Raw genomic sequence first — 15039 nt, 5'->3', positions numbered from 1 at the left:
AGGAAAGAAGGAGAGGTTGAGAGCTGCAACTTGGAAGAGTACCCCATCTCTTGCCATGGAGGATGTGACCACACCATCTGCAAACCTGGCTCTAAGAATGAAAGCAAGCCAATAAAATCAAGGGGGTTTTGCATGCTCAGTGCTGTCAATGCCTTGGATGCTCTCAGGACCATAACTTGGACACAAGTGCCTTCCCATAGGCTGCTGGTCTGGGCACCTATGGGATGGTTTGAGGTGGGATGTGTCAAAACAAGCTGATTGTCCAGCTCCCAGCTCCCCTCCTAAGGACCTCAGACCTGAGGTTTGTGCTTTTCCCAGTGTCCCAGAGAAAAGTAGTACAAGAGAGGGAATGGCTCTGGCATCGCACCTGCTGCCTTGGGCTGTGATCAGGAGGGGAAGCAGCAAGCTGGGAATGAGGAATTCGGTTTCCAGCCTGTGCCTCCCCCTGCCTCAGTGTATTCCTCACTGCAGACTGGTGGCGTAACACCAATCCCATCAGAAATAACCGTATCAGCGCTGCTCACAAGCTTTACCACAGCATCTCATCCATCCTAAACACCCACTGATGCTTTCAGGTACAAACCAGACTGCACCCCGCATGGCTCCATGCTGCAGGGCAGCACCGAGCAGGCGGCTCAGCGCCAGGCTCTCTGTGGGCACACACCTGCTCTTCATCGGTTCTCCAGTTCCCTCTCACACCATGAGAAATGAAGCCATTCTTCCACTTTGTCTGGCTCCTTTCCTCCTCCCTGCCTTGCATTCCCACCAGCCTGGTGGCAGCAGCCTCCTACATGTTTGCATTCCCAAGTCAGTAACTCAACCTACAGCTACAACCGCTGGTACCAACCTCATGTTGCTGCTCCTGATGTAAGAGGGTTGTTTCTTCCCATAGGGCTCACACAGGAATACCACACCAGGGCAGAAACACCCTGCTTGGGAGAAGTACACTGTCCTGCCTGTGAAACTGGGAAATCTGCTGTGGAAAGCACATGTGGAAAGCACAGGACCAGGGCTGTTTCCAATAGCGATGCTCTTGCCCGGAACCAGTGGGCCTGGTGGCGATGGGGACCATGGTACCAACCCATCCCTGCTCCATGGCTGCACAGAGCATCCCACATCCCCAGAAAGGCAGGATGCACCCAAGCCATGGGATAAACACTGAGACAGGGCTAAGGAAAGGGCTCCTGTTCCCCATGCTGCCATCTCAGCCACGCTGCCAACACAGCTCCTTCCACCCTGCAGGCAGGATGGCGGCACACAGACACTGGGTTTGGCACCGCTGTGCCCTCTGTGAAATGAGACTCCGTGCCCAGTGGATGAACTCGAGTGCAATGTTCCATCCTCGTTACACTGGGAAACATGAGCTCAGCCAGCGCCCTCTCCCCACTGCACCCTGCCCCAAGTGCTCAAGGAACAGAGGCATCTCTCAAGCCTCTCCAGAGGCCTCTGAGGACCGGAGGAAGCCCCAGCTCCCCCTGTCCTTCCCCCCTCTCCAGGCCAGGACCTGACTGTGGGATAGATGAGTTATAGTTTGGTGACCAGAAGCCACCCAGGAAACAGTGTTGTTAAGTACGTAAATTGTTAAGTACCCTAAATAGCAACTTTCCTTTAACTACAGCTATAGTTTTCCCATTCATCCACAGAAATTAACTCCTTACATGAGAAAAATGAGGTCCAACTGATACAATGGTTCAAATACTGATAGGAACAGTAACAGCAATTAACAGTAACAGCCATTAACTCAAGCAATTACTGCTAATTAACTTCTTCACTATGAGGGTGGTTCTTCCCTGTGAGGGTGCTGAGGCGCTGGCACAGGGTGCCCAGAGAAGCTGTGGCTGCCCCATCCCTGGCAGTGTTCAAGGCCAGGTTGGACACAGGGGCTTGGAGCAAGCTGCTCTAGTGGAAGGTGTCCCTGCCTGTGGCAGGGGTTGGAACTGGATGAGCTTTGAGGTCCCTTCCAACACAAACTGATTCTGCAATTTACCAGAGCACAACAGAGACCAGATCCCGGTCCTGGGCTGCTCGGATGAGATGCTCAAGCCACTCTCTACAGACATCCACTCCCCAAAGCACCCTTTGCAGGCAGAGCACCCCCGATTTAGAACACCCTCCAGCACACCATGCACTTTAGTGCCGCATTGACGCCGTGACGAGCAGCACTTGGGCAGGCTCAGCAATGGACAACATGCCATGGTGGCCTGTGAGATGTGCTCTGAGCGCTCTCTATTCCCCACCACAGGGATGGGGAGAGGAGTTGCCTCCTGTGCTGCAAGCTCCCTGCACAGAAAGCGAACAGGCGCTGGCTGTCAGCTCTTCTGCCTTCTCTTGGCAACTCTGCAGCAATAGGCATGACACTTGCCATGCACACGTCAACAGTGCCATGCGTAATGGCATGCAAGTAGAGGACAAGCTGGAAATGAGAAGCAGCCTGTGGTGCCAGCTGACAGATCCCTGCAAAGCTGGGAGCTGGCTGCAGGATCCGCACGGCTCACGTGTGTGTGTCCCCCCCCCTCAAATACCACCCCCGGCACCAATGGCAACACAGAAAGATGCTGCAAAGAAACACACAAGCAAACAGCAGCCTGCTGCAGCACATCACCCCCTTCCAAGCAGCTCCTGAGGGTCCAGCCCTGCTCCTGCACCAGCACCAGCTGGGAAGCCCGGTGGCCCCCACAAGGCTTTATCTGCCTTCTGTCCTGATCTGTGAGTTAATGTCAGAGCATCGAGTGCTTCATGCTCTGTGATGTGTCTGGGGCAAAGCCATCGCGTCCATCATGTAACCAGATGATGCTCCAAGGCCTGTAAGTGCCAAGGGAAGAAATCTGTGCACAGCTGCCCTCGGGAACAGGACCTCACCTGCCTTGCCCAAGGTTGGGAAGGAAATCTGTGGCAGGGCAGGAAAAGGAACCCAGACCCAGACACGTCGTTTAACTGCCGTCCTCTGCAGCCACAACCATTGGAGGCACTTCCAGAGCCACCAGCAGGAGAAGCAGTAATTCCGTTGCTTGGAGAGGAAAACATCAGGAAAGGGGCTCATTTTGCCTCTTCTGCCTTACCTTCCCCACCAGCAAACTGAAAATGAAGATGTACCCCAATGCCCTGAGGACAACTCCAAATTTCAGTTCAGGATCTGAAAATAACCCTGCAAAAAGACAGTTCTCACTCCCCAGATCTTAAAACGAGCTCAGTGTAATCTAGGACAGGGCTTGGGGATTCAGCAACGTCTGTATTTAATGCAGAACAGCAGTAATAACACTGAAATGAGAAGTGCTCCTACTCAGGCTTCAGGAATGTCATCTAGGGAGCTCCCAACCCCTTAAGATATGCAGAAGTCACAGTGCAATGTGAACTGGACCAAGAAGGAGTGAACCTCTCCTTCCTGCAAGCCCAGGTCCAGCTTTGTAGAGGGTCCATGGTGGGTCAGCACTGTGGTCTTACAGGAGAAAGCTCAAAGCTGTTGAGAAAAAAACCTAATCCTCTGACTGCAATGAATATTCCTGTTGGAAAGAGCCCTAAGCCTTCCTTAAGCCGCGTTACACAAGCTGCTTGCTGAACAACCGGCTGCAGCAGGTGATGGGGTGACACGGGCCAGCCTGGGATGCTCGGGAGAAAGGAGTCGCTAATTTTAGCCTGGCATAGAAGTGCAAAGATTACTGCTCTGTGTTCCTATCAAAGGAGCAGCCTGAGCAGGTCGTGTGCTGTATTGACAGCCACTGAAGTGCACTTAGTCTGGTAAGGATGTGGATGGTGACTGAAGGAACCCCTTTGGGTTATCTATAATGTAGGATAGATGATACCACATACCAAGAGCCGAGGCGCTGCGTTCCCAGTGCTGCTGGTGTGCAGGATACAGCAGCCACCCCAGGTCAGGTCAGGTCAGGTCCCATGTGTGTGTGCAGCCTCGGCCTTCTCATTGCAGCTATCTCATGGAAAAGGATTTTTGCTGAATGTGGTGCTCAGACATGGCAGATAAATGAATCCCTTTGATCACGCAGCCACCTGAATGCTGGATGTGTGCTTAGACTCTCAGGTCCTGGCTTCGCAGAGACCCTGGTGATGCAGAGACCACAGGGAGCTTCCCTGAGGATAACAGCACCACCAGCAAACGAACTCGGCGTTCAGCTTTTCCTGACACTGCTCCATTAAATGGAGTTTTCTTTGGTCGAACAGGAACTGGAATTCACAGAGCCACTCTTTGCTCCTCTGCTGCCGAAGATCAAGTTAATTAAGATACAAAGATTCAGGAAGAATCCCAAGATGAGAAACTCTTACACTACTTTGCTACTGACATGAATTTCATGACTTTAGCATAGCACCGGTGGGAGATGGGATTCCAGAACCAGGTTTGCACCTCCACAGGGACAGCACTGCCTTTCGGTGGGACACTCTGCCCTGCTGGGTGCCTTTCAGCTGTGACTCGAGTGGTGCTGGTATATGCTGCCAACAGCACCTTGGAAATAACTGCAGAATTGGGTTTTATACAGTAAACAGCATGGATAACCCATATATAGAGACCTGCTGGAAGCCTGGTCCAGATCAACCCCTGACTCATCTGCAGCACTTAGTTAAAACACAAGATTTTTAGGGCTCAGCAAACCATACAAAAGGCTGTCCCTGCTCCGATGAGCATCCCTCCCATCCCAACAGGTGCAGGAGGCAGCCAGATCCTGGGGCTCCCATGGGACACCAAAAGCCTCTGGGAAGAGCACGGATGCAATGCCTGGAGATGCGCAGCCTCCCATTTACTCCTGGATTTGGATTAGTGTGTAGAATCATGTTCCTAAAGAGCAACCCATTCCTCCCTGATCCATGCGAACACACCGCATATAAATGTTCAGATATAAAGATCAATGACTGCAGAGACAGTTGCCTTGGGCTAGGAGAAACACTGGCAGGAAGAGGTTCTATGATTTAATACAAGAGAGCAATCCTCTGGAAAAAAACCATGCCCTGCTTTACAGCAACACAGAGAACAGCCCATGCTGCGCGCCTCTCCTCATCTACAGCAACAGCAAAGAGAACTGGAGCCCCAAAAGCTGTAAACTTTGCGCTGCCCACACACTGCAGTGGAGACACAGCTATAAAAAGGGAACAAACCACGGAGGCCACCTTAACCAGCATCTCCTGCTGGGCCCCAAGAGCTGGGGCTGGCAGGGATGTCATCAGGGCTTCGCTTACACACAGGAATGGGGCTCTATCAGCTTTGGCATGTTCCATATAAATGGTGATGGTGACACACGAGCATCCCTGCAGCCAGGGACCCTGTGCAGGGCATAATCAACGAACCCAACCAAACCAGGTGTGTAGCAAAAGCAAGAACATGCTCCAAAAAGCTGCAAATCACCTCTCTTCACCTAAACTAGAGCAAAAAGAGTCCTAGGTAGCAAGCAATGTGTTGTGAAGAACACAGACAAGCCAAGACCCTGAGCTTCTGAGGCTCTGTGATGCGTAAGGGGTGTTAAGAGAAGAGAAAGTACAGTACATGACCCTGGGCTGGGGATGGTGAGCACTGTGAAGCTGAGGTGATCCATATCCCAATGGGGAATATCTCAAATACACCAAACTGGGCAGGTGGCAGAGGATGAACAATGCCGAAGCAGGAAATGAATAAACAGCATGGCCTGTCATGAATGCACATAGCTGGAGTACAGGATTACACAAGGATTTCCTTCATCTCAAAATATACCTTAAAGAACTCACAAAGAAACCTCTTGGCTGGATCCTGGTGACCTTGGCTGCCCTCCTTAAACCAGAGCCCTCCATCAAGGTGGCTTCCCATTTGCGCCTCGCTGCCAACCCAGCAACCTGGGATAAGGGGGATGTGTGCTCTCCCTGTGCAGCACACTTCAGGGACGACCCATTCTCCATGCAGGGCTCTGATGGTGGGCCCACACGTGTGCCCATTGCAACTACTGGTGTTTGCTGGTGATGTGCCACCACTGAGATGCTGTGACTCTCCCTCCATCATCACAGCAAAGCATCACCGAGGCAAAGCCTCCACCAAGCGCCAAACCATCTGCAGAAGCTCGATTACACTGGAGGAGCATTTACTCCTTTATTTATCCAGCCAGAGACACGGCATTAAAAACCATCAAACCCTGTATCAATCAAGGGCTTATTTAAACGAAGGGTTGAAAATTGGGAGCAACCTCAAAAGCACAACAAACCTGGGGCCATTAGTGTGAAAGTGGGTCTCAAGGGCACTTGAGGAAAAGGAGTAAGTGGACCCCAACACTCTTGAGGATCACATGTATCCCTGGAGAACATTACACAGTAATAAAATACACTCAGCAAATTCCCATGGTTAATCATCTCTGTAAACTGAACGCTTCACTTGGCTGAAGGGAGAAGGCAATTTTTCCTATATGCTCCCTTTTAATACGCTAGATACAAATAATTAATCCAGTTTCTCTGCTGAAAATACTCCATTTTATTACAACGAAGGCTTTAGTCAATCATCTTTTCTTTACTTACATCCCAGTCTAAATTAGTCTTGTCCAGCATCCATAAATAAATCAGCTTAGGAAAGTCAGTGGAAAGAGAACTCTGCCAGCAACCTTCAGTGGACGCTGATCCTGTTCTCAGCAGCAGCTCTGCGCGCGGGGGGAACTCTCCTGCAGCACATGACAACTTTCAAAAGGCAATTTAAAGGGATGATTTTCATCCTCTGGTTATTAATATCTAGCAGGGCATTTGGAGCAGAGACCCAACCTTCTTATGAACTTAAACTAATAGATTTTATAGATGCTATAGCTTGCCCATAGGACAGCGGTGACATAAGGGCAGAGGATGGGGTGAACAGTCACAGCAACAACCCCCTTTATTATAACAAACAACAGTATCAACAGATTTCAAGCCCTGTTTTCAGCTGGCACTGCTGGGACCACTCTGTGCAGCAAAGTAAGAATGTGCAGTATTTCCTCATTGGCAGCTGGAGCCAAAACCCCTCAAGATTTGGCAACAGCCTCTGCAAGCCCACAAAAATTCATACATACATAACAGAGCGGGCACAGGGCTCAGCCCAGGAGTCAAAGGTGGGTCTGGGAAGAGGAACCTGCAGTGGTTGTCTGGCCTGGTGGCCCAGTCTGCCATTCATGGGCTATCCTTGTGCAAGGGGCTGTAAAAAGCACATTTCTAGCAAAAGAAGCTGATGGAGGTAACACAACATCGATCCTTCCTGTGCACATCCATGCTTGAGCAAGCAGCCCAGCGCAACCATGCGGTTCATCACTATCACTGCTGATGGGGGTGATGGATGGCTGGGCTGGCACTACTCTCTAATATGCCCTAAACCTTCAGTAAACTGCTTGTCTCAAACACACACACAGGTGATAAACACTTGGTTCAGCTCTGAAGCTCTCATTTGGCTTCTTGCTGCTGTTTTGGGAGAACAAAGCAGCTGCATTTGGCCCTGGAAGGATCCACCAGGCTCTGTAACAGGAGCACCCATGCCCAAAAAGCATCCTCTGACTGTACAGACATCGTTGGCCAATGCTCAGCCCCGCGAAGATCCCTTTGTGTTACCCAAGTGGCACTGGGGATGCTCAGGAAGGGGTTAACGCTGTTTGCAGCAGTGTCCTGCCCTCTGGGTACCAGCAGCCAGTGAGTGTGGCTCGGGGTGACGTAATGCCTGGGTGGCTGCTTGCAGGCTGCACACCCCATCCCTCCTGCGCTGGAGATGTGTCAGGGACCCCAGGATGCATCAGAGACTTCGGGATGCGTGGAGGACCCTGGGATGCATCAAGGATCCCAGTGTCCTCTGCCAGGCAGGGACCAGCACAGGACAGCGCTTCTCAACAACACCCACCATCCCTTTAGCTGTTGTTTTTCCCAGCTAAACCCTGGACACTCAGCACCACCCAGTGAATATCAGAAATGATCATTACCAGCTTTTAAACCGCTCCCAACGATCGGGATGCGCAGCTCCACAGGGCACATCCTGCAGTTGCCAGCACTGTGCCTGCTTCTTGGCGGGGAAACTCCTTTTGGCTCCGGGATCAGGATTCAGGGTCTCACTGGTTGGGATTGGAAACCTCCCTGTGACAACCCCATTCCTGTGCAGGATGGTCAGGTCGGGGGTGGGTGGCCCCTGATGTGCAGCTTAAGATCTATACAGGCAGGTTCTGGAAGTTTTACTGGAAGGAAGCTCAAGCTCCAAATTGCAATTAACAGGTGCAATAAGAGAAATGCTGTTTTCTCCTCTCCATCTAAAACCTCCTCCGGTAACAGCCTGTAACCAGAGTGGGTCCTTCCAGGCCTCTGGAATAACGTAATCCTCTATGGAGAAAGTGATTCACTCTTCTTTGATGTGATAAAAAGAGGAAAACAAGTGAACAGGAGGCACTAAACAGCCATCTTGTGAAACCCAGCCAGCTTGTCCAATTTCCTTTCCGAGCTGTTTATCACCATATAAAAAGCCTGATCCTGGGCAGACTAGATCAAGACCAGAGTGCTGATGTCCCTGTCTTTCTCACGTTCACATTCCAGCCCAAATCTCCCTGAGATTTAGCTCAACAATTTAAATCTCAGCTCTGATTCAATGCCCAGAAAACCATTGTGATGTAGACCAGAGAAGGGACTTGGCAAGGAAGCATCCAGGTGCAGCGCTGGGAAGCTGCAGAGCAGCATCCACCCTTCCGAGGTGGAGGAGAGGACGGGCACTGTTTCCACAGCAGGCTTCATGTGCACAACTGCTGTGCAGCAGCAAACCACAGCTGCATGGGCAGGCAGCAATGGCCAGGCAGTGGTTTGCTGGTGGGCTGCTTGGAACAACAGGACACAGATGTGTTTCTGGTTGATAGACAAAAGCAGCGTCTGGGCTGAGAGCAAAACACACACAAATTCTGATGTGGTGCAAGGATCTTCTCCCTATTCCTTTACCCCTTTTCTCTGTGCTCTAACAGTGGCATTGCCCCTGCTGGCGGTAACGGGTTGGAACTGGACGATCTTCAAGGTCCTTTCCAGCTCAAACCACTCTAGGACTCTATGATGAAAAGCAGCAGGACTGTGACCCACTGCTGGGAGGAGGCACAGCCTGTGCTGCTGTTCTGGCTTCAAAGCCCAGCAAAACACAGGGGCCACTGATCCCAGAGGATGCTCAGGCAACTTCTGCTCCCCATGGGCAAGCAGGACAGAGCCAGCGCTGGCACCCATGGGTGCTTGCTCTCCTCCTTCTCCCATAGCACCACTATCCAGTGGCCCCTCAGGCACCCATGCCACCCGCCAACCTTCTGCAATCCCAGTCAGCAGGCTGCTAGCATTCTGCTCATTTCCATTTAAGCAATATGTATCTTGGAATGGCTGCTAGGGAAGCCAGGGACACTTGAGTATATGTTTTCTGGACAGAAAAAGACAAAAAACGTTGCTTCTTTATGTAACCTAAGCCAAGCTACTAACGTTAAAGCATCTGGAATTAATTATCTCAGCCAGATAATGTTTCCACAATTATTCCAGTAACACAAACAGCTCTGCTTGTGTTTGCATCCCACTCCGGGGACCAGAGACAGAGGCTGTGGGTGATGGCAGCACCTGCCATGGGCTGAGCAGGGGCTGCGGCCATGAGCCACAGCACATCAGGAGCCAGCCAAATCCCCCCCCGACCCTGCTGCTAATGGAGCTGAGCATGGGAAAGCTCAAGGCACAGAGCAGGGCAGCAAGATGACTGCTGCTGTGACCACTGCACATGTCTCCTCACAGAAATCCAGCCCAAGGAAAGCAAAGCTTTGAGGAATTTAGAAAGGCAGCATCCAGCCATTTCTTTAATGCGTTCTGAATCACTGCACTAAGGCTGAACCCTGAGACACATGAGAACAGCTCCGACGCTGAGTCACTGGGAACAGCACACAGCCCATCCCACACCAGGAGGGACCTGTCTGCCTCTTGCACCATCCACGCACTGCTCTGCAGCTACACTTGTTTGGGGGGCTTACACATCTTCAAGTGCACTGAGAACAAATCCACCTTCTCCGCCTCACCAAGGTCCTGGGACATCTCCAGCAATGCTTCACCTAAATCCAACAGGATTAGCCACAGCACCAAGAACGGAGCAGCTATTCCTGCTGCCTGGCTGTCCTGCTCCTCCCATCACTCTAAAGAGCACTCAAAAGTAATAGTTTCTTGTATTGTTCAATGGGGACACAAGGTACACTAAATCACTAGCAGGTGATTTAATTCCTGCTGCTGTTGCAAGCAGCAGTGATCAAATCTGCCAGGGTTTGCCCAGCTAAACACTAAATCCATGGCTGTGGATGGAGAGCGGAGGTGATGGAGCGAGATACGGAGGCTCCCAAGGCTGTACCAAACCAGAGCTCCTTCTGAGAGCTGTAAACCTCGTTACAGAGCAGTGAGAAATCAAACCTGCTCGTTCTATACATTTACTGCTGAAATACACTTGACTTTCAGTGTGCCTGATCCAGTATAAACCACAGGCATCCACTGGGAGGATTAGCAAACATTCAAATGAAAAGTCCAAGTGGCTCAGCCCTAGGTAAGAACAGGCTGGATTAACACGTTTCCTGCAGCAAATAAAGGTGAGGACCTGCTGAAAGCCCACACGAGAACTTGTCAAGCAGATTGTAAACCAGAAATGATCACAAGTAACAGAGTTAAATCACACTTACTCCTTTGCAAAGCACTCCCAGGCACCAGGCACAGACTAAGAGCCCTCTACAGCACCAATACCACCCTTTGTACTGAACTACCAAACTGCTGCTGACACAGAGGTGATTCATCCCATCCTCAATCAGGTATCAAAAAGACCAGCCTTTCAGGACCTAAAGGGAAATCTGGAGAGGGACATTTTACAATGCCAGGTAGTGACAGGACATGGGGGAATGGCTTTAAACTGAAAATGGGGAGACTGAGATGAGCTCTTAGGCAGAAGCTCTTCCCTGTGAGGGTGCTGAGGCGCTGGCACAGGGTGCCCAGAGAAGCTGTGGCTGCCCCATCCCTGGCAGTGTTCAAGGCCAGGTTGGACACAGGGGCTTGGAGCAAGCTGCTCCAGTGGAAGGGGTCCCTGCCCGTGGCAGGGGTTGGAGCTGGATGAGCTTTAAGGTCCCTTCAACCCTAACCAGTCTGATGCTACGACAGGCCACCCTGCCAACAGCCCATCCCTCCCCACTGCTTGCAGGGATAAGGGCTGCCTGAGCAGATCCGAGTGAAAACCTCCCTTTCCCAGCAGCAGAGCTGCAGAGGGAACTCACTGATGTCACATCAATGGGTTTTTTGCTGTCCTGGATCAGTGCCACTGGACATCCTGTCCTCACCATGGCCGAGCATCACCATGGGGGTACCCAGGAGCACAGGGAGCGTGCCAGCAGCAAGCTTTCCTCCCTCCGTGCTCCCATGTCCCAGGGCTTGTGATCTACACATTTACCTATAGAGCAGTTGGGATTGTTACTTCTTTTGATCTGAGCAGAGACTCAGATCTTGAAAGGGAAGAAAGGGAAGCGTACGTGGATTTCTGAAGCATACCTGAACCCAGGCATATTTAAGGGCAGATTGGGGATAACTGACCCAAGAAACAGCCCTTTGTATGAGCACCAGCGTGCCATCTGCAAGCTCCAAACTCACACATTTTTCACGATGAGCTGGAGGGAAGGAAGGAAGGGAAAAAAAAAAAGGGATAAAAATAAAGGAAAGATCATGTTAAAAAAACCAGCAGCTCTGTTCCAAAAGATCCACAAACTGCAGCAGAATCCTGCCTGCCCCTTCTGCAGCGAAGCCCAAGGGAAGCTGCTGATGAGTCAACAGCCAGCCTGCGTCGCCGACCGAGCAGAGGAAGTCCAATCCCAACACTCGAGAACAAAGTGTGCTGGTTCATAGAGTACATGCTGAGAACGCAGCCTCGGGAAGCCCTCCCCGGGCTGGAAGCCGCGCTGCCGCAGGGATACAGCCTGGACAGCATCCAGGGCTCCCGCTGCACACCAGGGAAGAGGGAGAGGTGAAGGCCAGGCATCGCTGGCACATTCGTATCGTGCCACCCCGCTGCTCTCCAGCCTGGCCACAGCTCCTCGGTGCTACCAAGCTCCCCACTGCAACACACTCTGCTCCCAGCTTTATTTTCTCCCGTTGATGGAATCATTCCCTCCCTGTTCTGGATGCAGCACCCAGCCCTAATGGGATGCCCCATGGTGTTCACTCACTGGGGCAGAAGGGAAGAAGGGCAGGGATGTGCCAAGCCAAACACATGCTACTGGGGCACCAGTTACTCCTCCCCACTCCAGAACACTGATCTCCAACACTGCACCCCACAAGAGGACCCACTCCTCTTGCTCCCTTTCAAGTGATATTGGTATTGCACAACCACGACACAAACATCCCTGCCAACAAGTCTACACCCTCTCAAAGAGCTGCTGGACCTCCTGGAGATGCTGGGGCAACTCTGGAGTCCCCTACAGAACAACACAGCCTGAAGGAGATGAACACTGGGCAGGTCCACACTGCGACCCAGCCTCAGCACCACCACACCAGTGTCACACACAGGGCAGCAAGGAGCTGCTTTACCTGTGTGTGTGGTCATTGAAGGAGGAGGACCAGAGGGGCCCAGGACAGGACAGTGACACAAACACCGCGCCGACGTGGCAGACGGCGCTCGCGCTGGTGCCACCGGCATCGCCGAGTTGGTACTCGCAGAGGTTGTGCCTTCCTGTTGCCACAGCACTTTCTGTTTTCTGTTAAAACAGGGCCACAGCGACGATGCAAGTATAGATCTGCAACGCCAAGAATATCTGGGAAGCCTGCCAGCAAGAAGCAGCCTTCCTGCTCGTCCTCCCGCTGTGTGCAAATTCACAGGAAACAGAATCTACAGCACATACTAATGTGGCTTAATGTGAGATCCAAGAGCCACCTCTAGATCCTGCCTGCAGCCCCGTCAGCCTGGGGAAGGAGCCGCCTGCCAAAAACGCTAAATCATTAAATAAAGGAGGAATTAAAGCCTGTACAGGTGCATAAAGTCCCATGTAGGTGCCACTGCTTTATGGAGTGATGCTCTGCTGTGCGAGTTGAATGCAGCATTATGCATGGCACTGGCATTGATGCCTGTAGGTATGGATGAGCGCAGGTCAGGTCCCTGCACACCCACTCTGCAAAGAAGGCTTCACAGCCTCCTATAAGCACCCATGGCGAACCAGCAAGGGCCACTTTCCTCTTGGTGTATCACGGTGTGGCTCGGGGAATACAAAGCTCATCTAAAGCTTCTCCTTCCCTTTTATAACACAAGTGGTACCCACAGCCCTGATGCTCTGTTGTGACAACTCTTCCCATTACTTTGCCATGCTTAATCCTTACACTCAAGTTGTGCTGAGATGGTCCAACATCACATCCAGCACCCAGCTGTGCCCTACACCAGGCTGGGACCTCAAACCTGGCTCTACCATTGACCCACGGTGGAAACCTCCGTGCCTCAGTTTACCCAATCGTGAAACAATTCACACGGGGGTTGTAAACCTCGCCTCTGGTTCTGGAAAGCCACTGGAGATCTTTCAGCTATGGGCTCTAGCAGAGGTGGGATGCAGTGTCATCACTGGGATGCAGCGTCATCATTGGGATGCAGTGTCATCATCACCACCTGCATCCCAGGGAGGGTGACGTACAGGAGATGCGCAAGCAGAGGATGCCATCCTGCTGCTCCCTGCCTCTCCAGAGGGAAACTCGCCTTGACTCCTCATTCCCCTGCTCTCATCTGACTGCAAATGGCTTTTTTCTCTACACTGGAGCCCTGCAAGCTCCGGGCAATTCTCAGACCTGTTACTACACAAAATAAAACCCTTTTCAGCAGCGATGAGCCAGAAACGATTGTGGAGAGGAAGCAGCTGATCTCCTGCGCTGCCTGATCACCCATGGCAAGCAGCAGCATCCGTGCCTCCCGGGACACGGAGCCAAGAGATGCTGCACCTCTTCCCCCACCGCTTCCCTCACAACTGCACTGCGATTTGTGCTAACCTAGAAAGGACCCTCGGGTTTAAGGTGGCTCTTGGTGGAGGCATTTCGAGATGACGCTTTCTGGGGAAAGCATTCCTTAAACTGCAGCTCTTCCCTCCTGCCTCACCCCCAGCTTGTGACATTTTAGAGCTCCAGCGAAAGAAATTGCTTCAGAAAAATCTCATTTTCAGCTTTGGAGGCACAAAACCCAGAGGCAGGGTGCGGGTACAAGAGCTGCTTTCCAAGCGCTCAGGTGGGAGATGGAAAGAGCAGCAGCAGCTGCATACGAGGCACCTTTTGGAGGCTGAGATCCCTCTCTGGAGTGGGAAGAGACTCTCACACCCTCCATGGCATAAGCTGCTCGCTGCCCAGCACCCAGCCCAGGAACCAGTCCCCTGGGGTCAGGATGATGGGCTCAGTGTGATGCTGCAGGCAGTGCTTGCTGGCTCTCCAGCTCCCAGAGGCTCCTGTGGCTTCTCCCTGCCTGCTTCCCTCTAGGAACTGAACATGGAAATGGCTGTCAGGAGTGACAACATGAGGAGTGGATTGCCAGGGGTATCCATTCCCTGTTCCCACAAAGGGCAGGATACTCCGTCACATCCTTTTGTTACAGCTCTGGGATGGGGGGAAGCAAAATGCTGCCCTGACAGCGAGGAAGGGGCTCCGCATTTCCCAGTCTGCGATGTTTTTCAGCACAGAAAGGAATTCGGATTGTCCATACCCAACACAGGGAGGATCCATTGGGTTTATGTGACATATTTTGAGCAGGGAAGAAGGAAAGTTTGGAAGCAAAGGGGGGAAACTGGTGCAGAGGTGTGGGGCAGTGAAAGCAGCAGCTCAGGTGGGACCAGCGAGGTACCTGCTCACTGCTGCCGGGATGGAGACAGGGGCAAATTAAAGCAATTAAACCAGGGAGGTAAAGGGAGCTGTAAGGTCTTTTCAGGCTGCTCTCTTCAGGCAGATGAAATATAGTCATCTCCTGTGAAAGAGCACTTGACATTTCTCCAAAGGAGGGCAAGCTGCAAGAGGTAGCTGTCTAACACTGGAGATACAAAAGAGATTGCAGTCTTCATCTGTCCTTGGCAGCTGAATGCTGCTCTCTCCATCCCTAACTCA

The 15039-nt window shown here is 51.9% G+C and overlaps 1 protein-coding gene across 2 annotated transcripts in view; it reads right to left on the bottom strand.

Annotated features, from left to right (window-relative positions):
• JADE2 (jade family PHD finger 2) overlaps window positions 1–15039 on the bottom strand; it is a 75762-nt gene that overhangs the window by 36790 nt on the left and 23933 nt on the right. The window lies entirely within an intron of this gene.

Source organism: Psittacula echo (genome assembly GCF_963264785.1).
Source record: "Psittacula echo genome assembly, chromosome: 11".
Taxonomy (NCBI): domain Eukaryota; kingdom Metazoa; phylum Chordata; class Aves; order Psittaciformes; family Psittacidae; genus Psittacula; species Psittacula echo.
The sequence above is the reverse complement of the archived record's forward strand: the minus strand, read 5'-3'. Positions and strand labels throughout refer to the sequence as shown.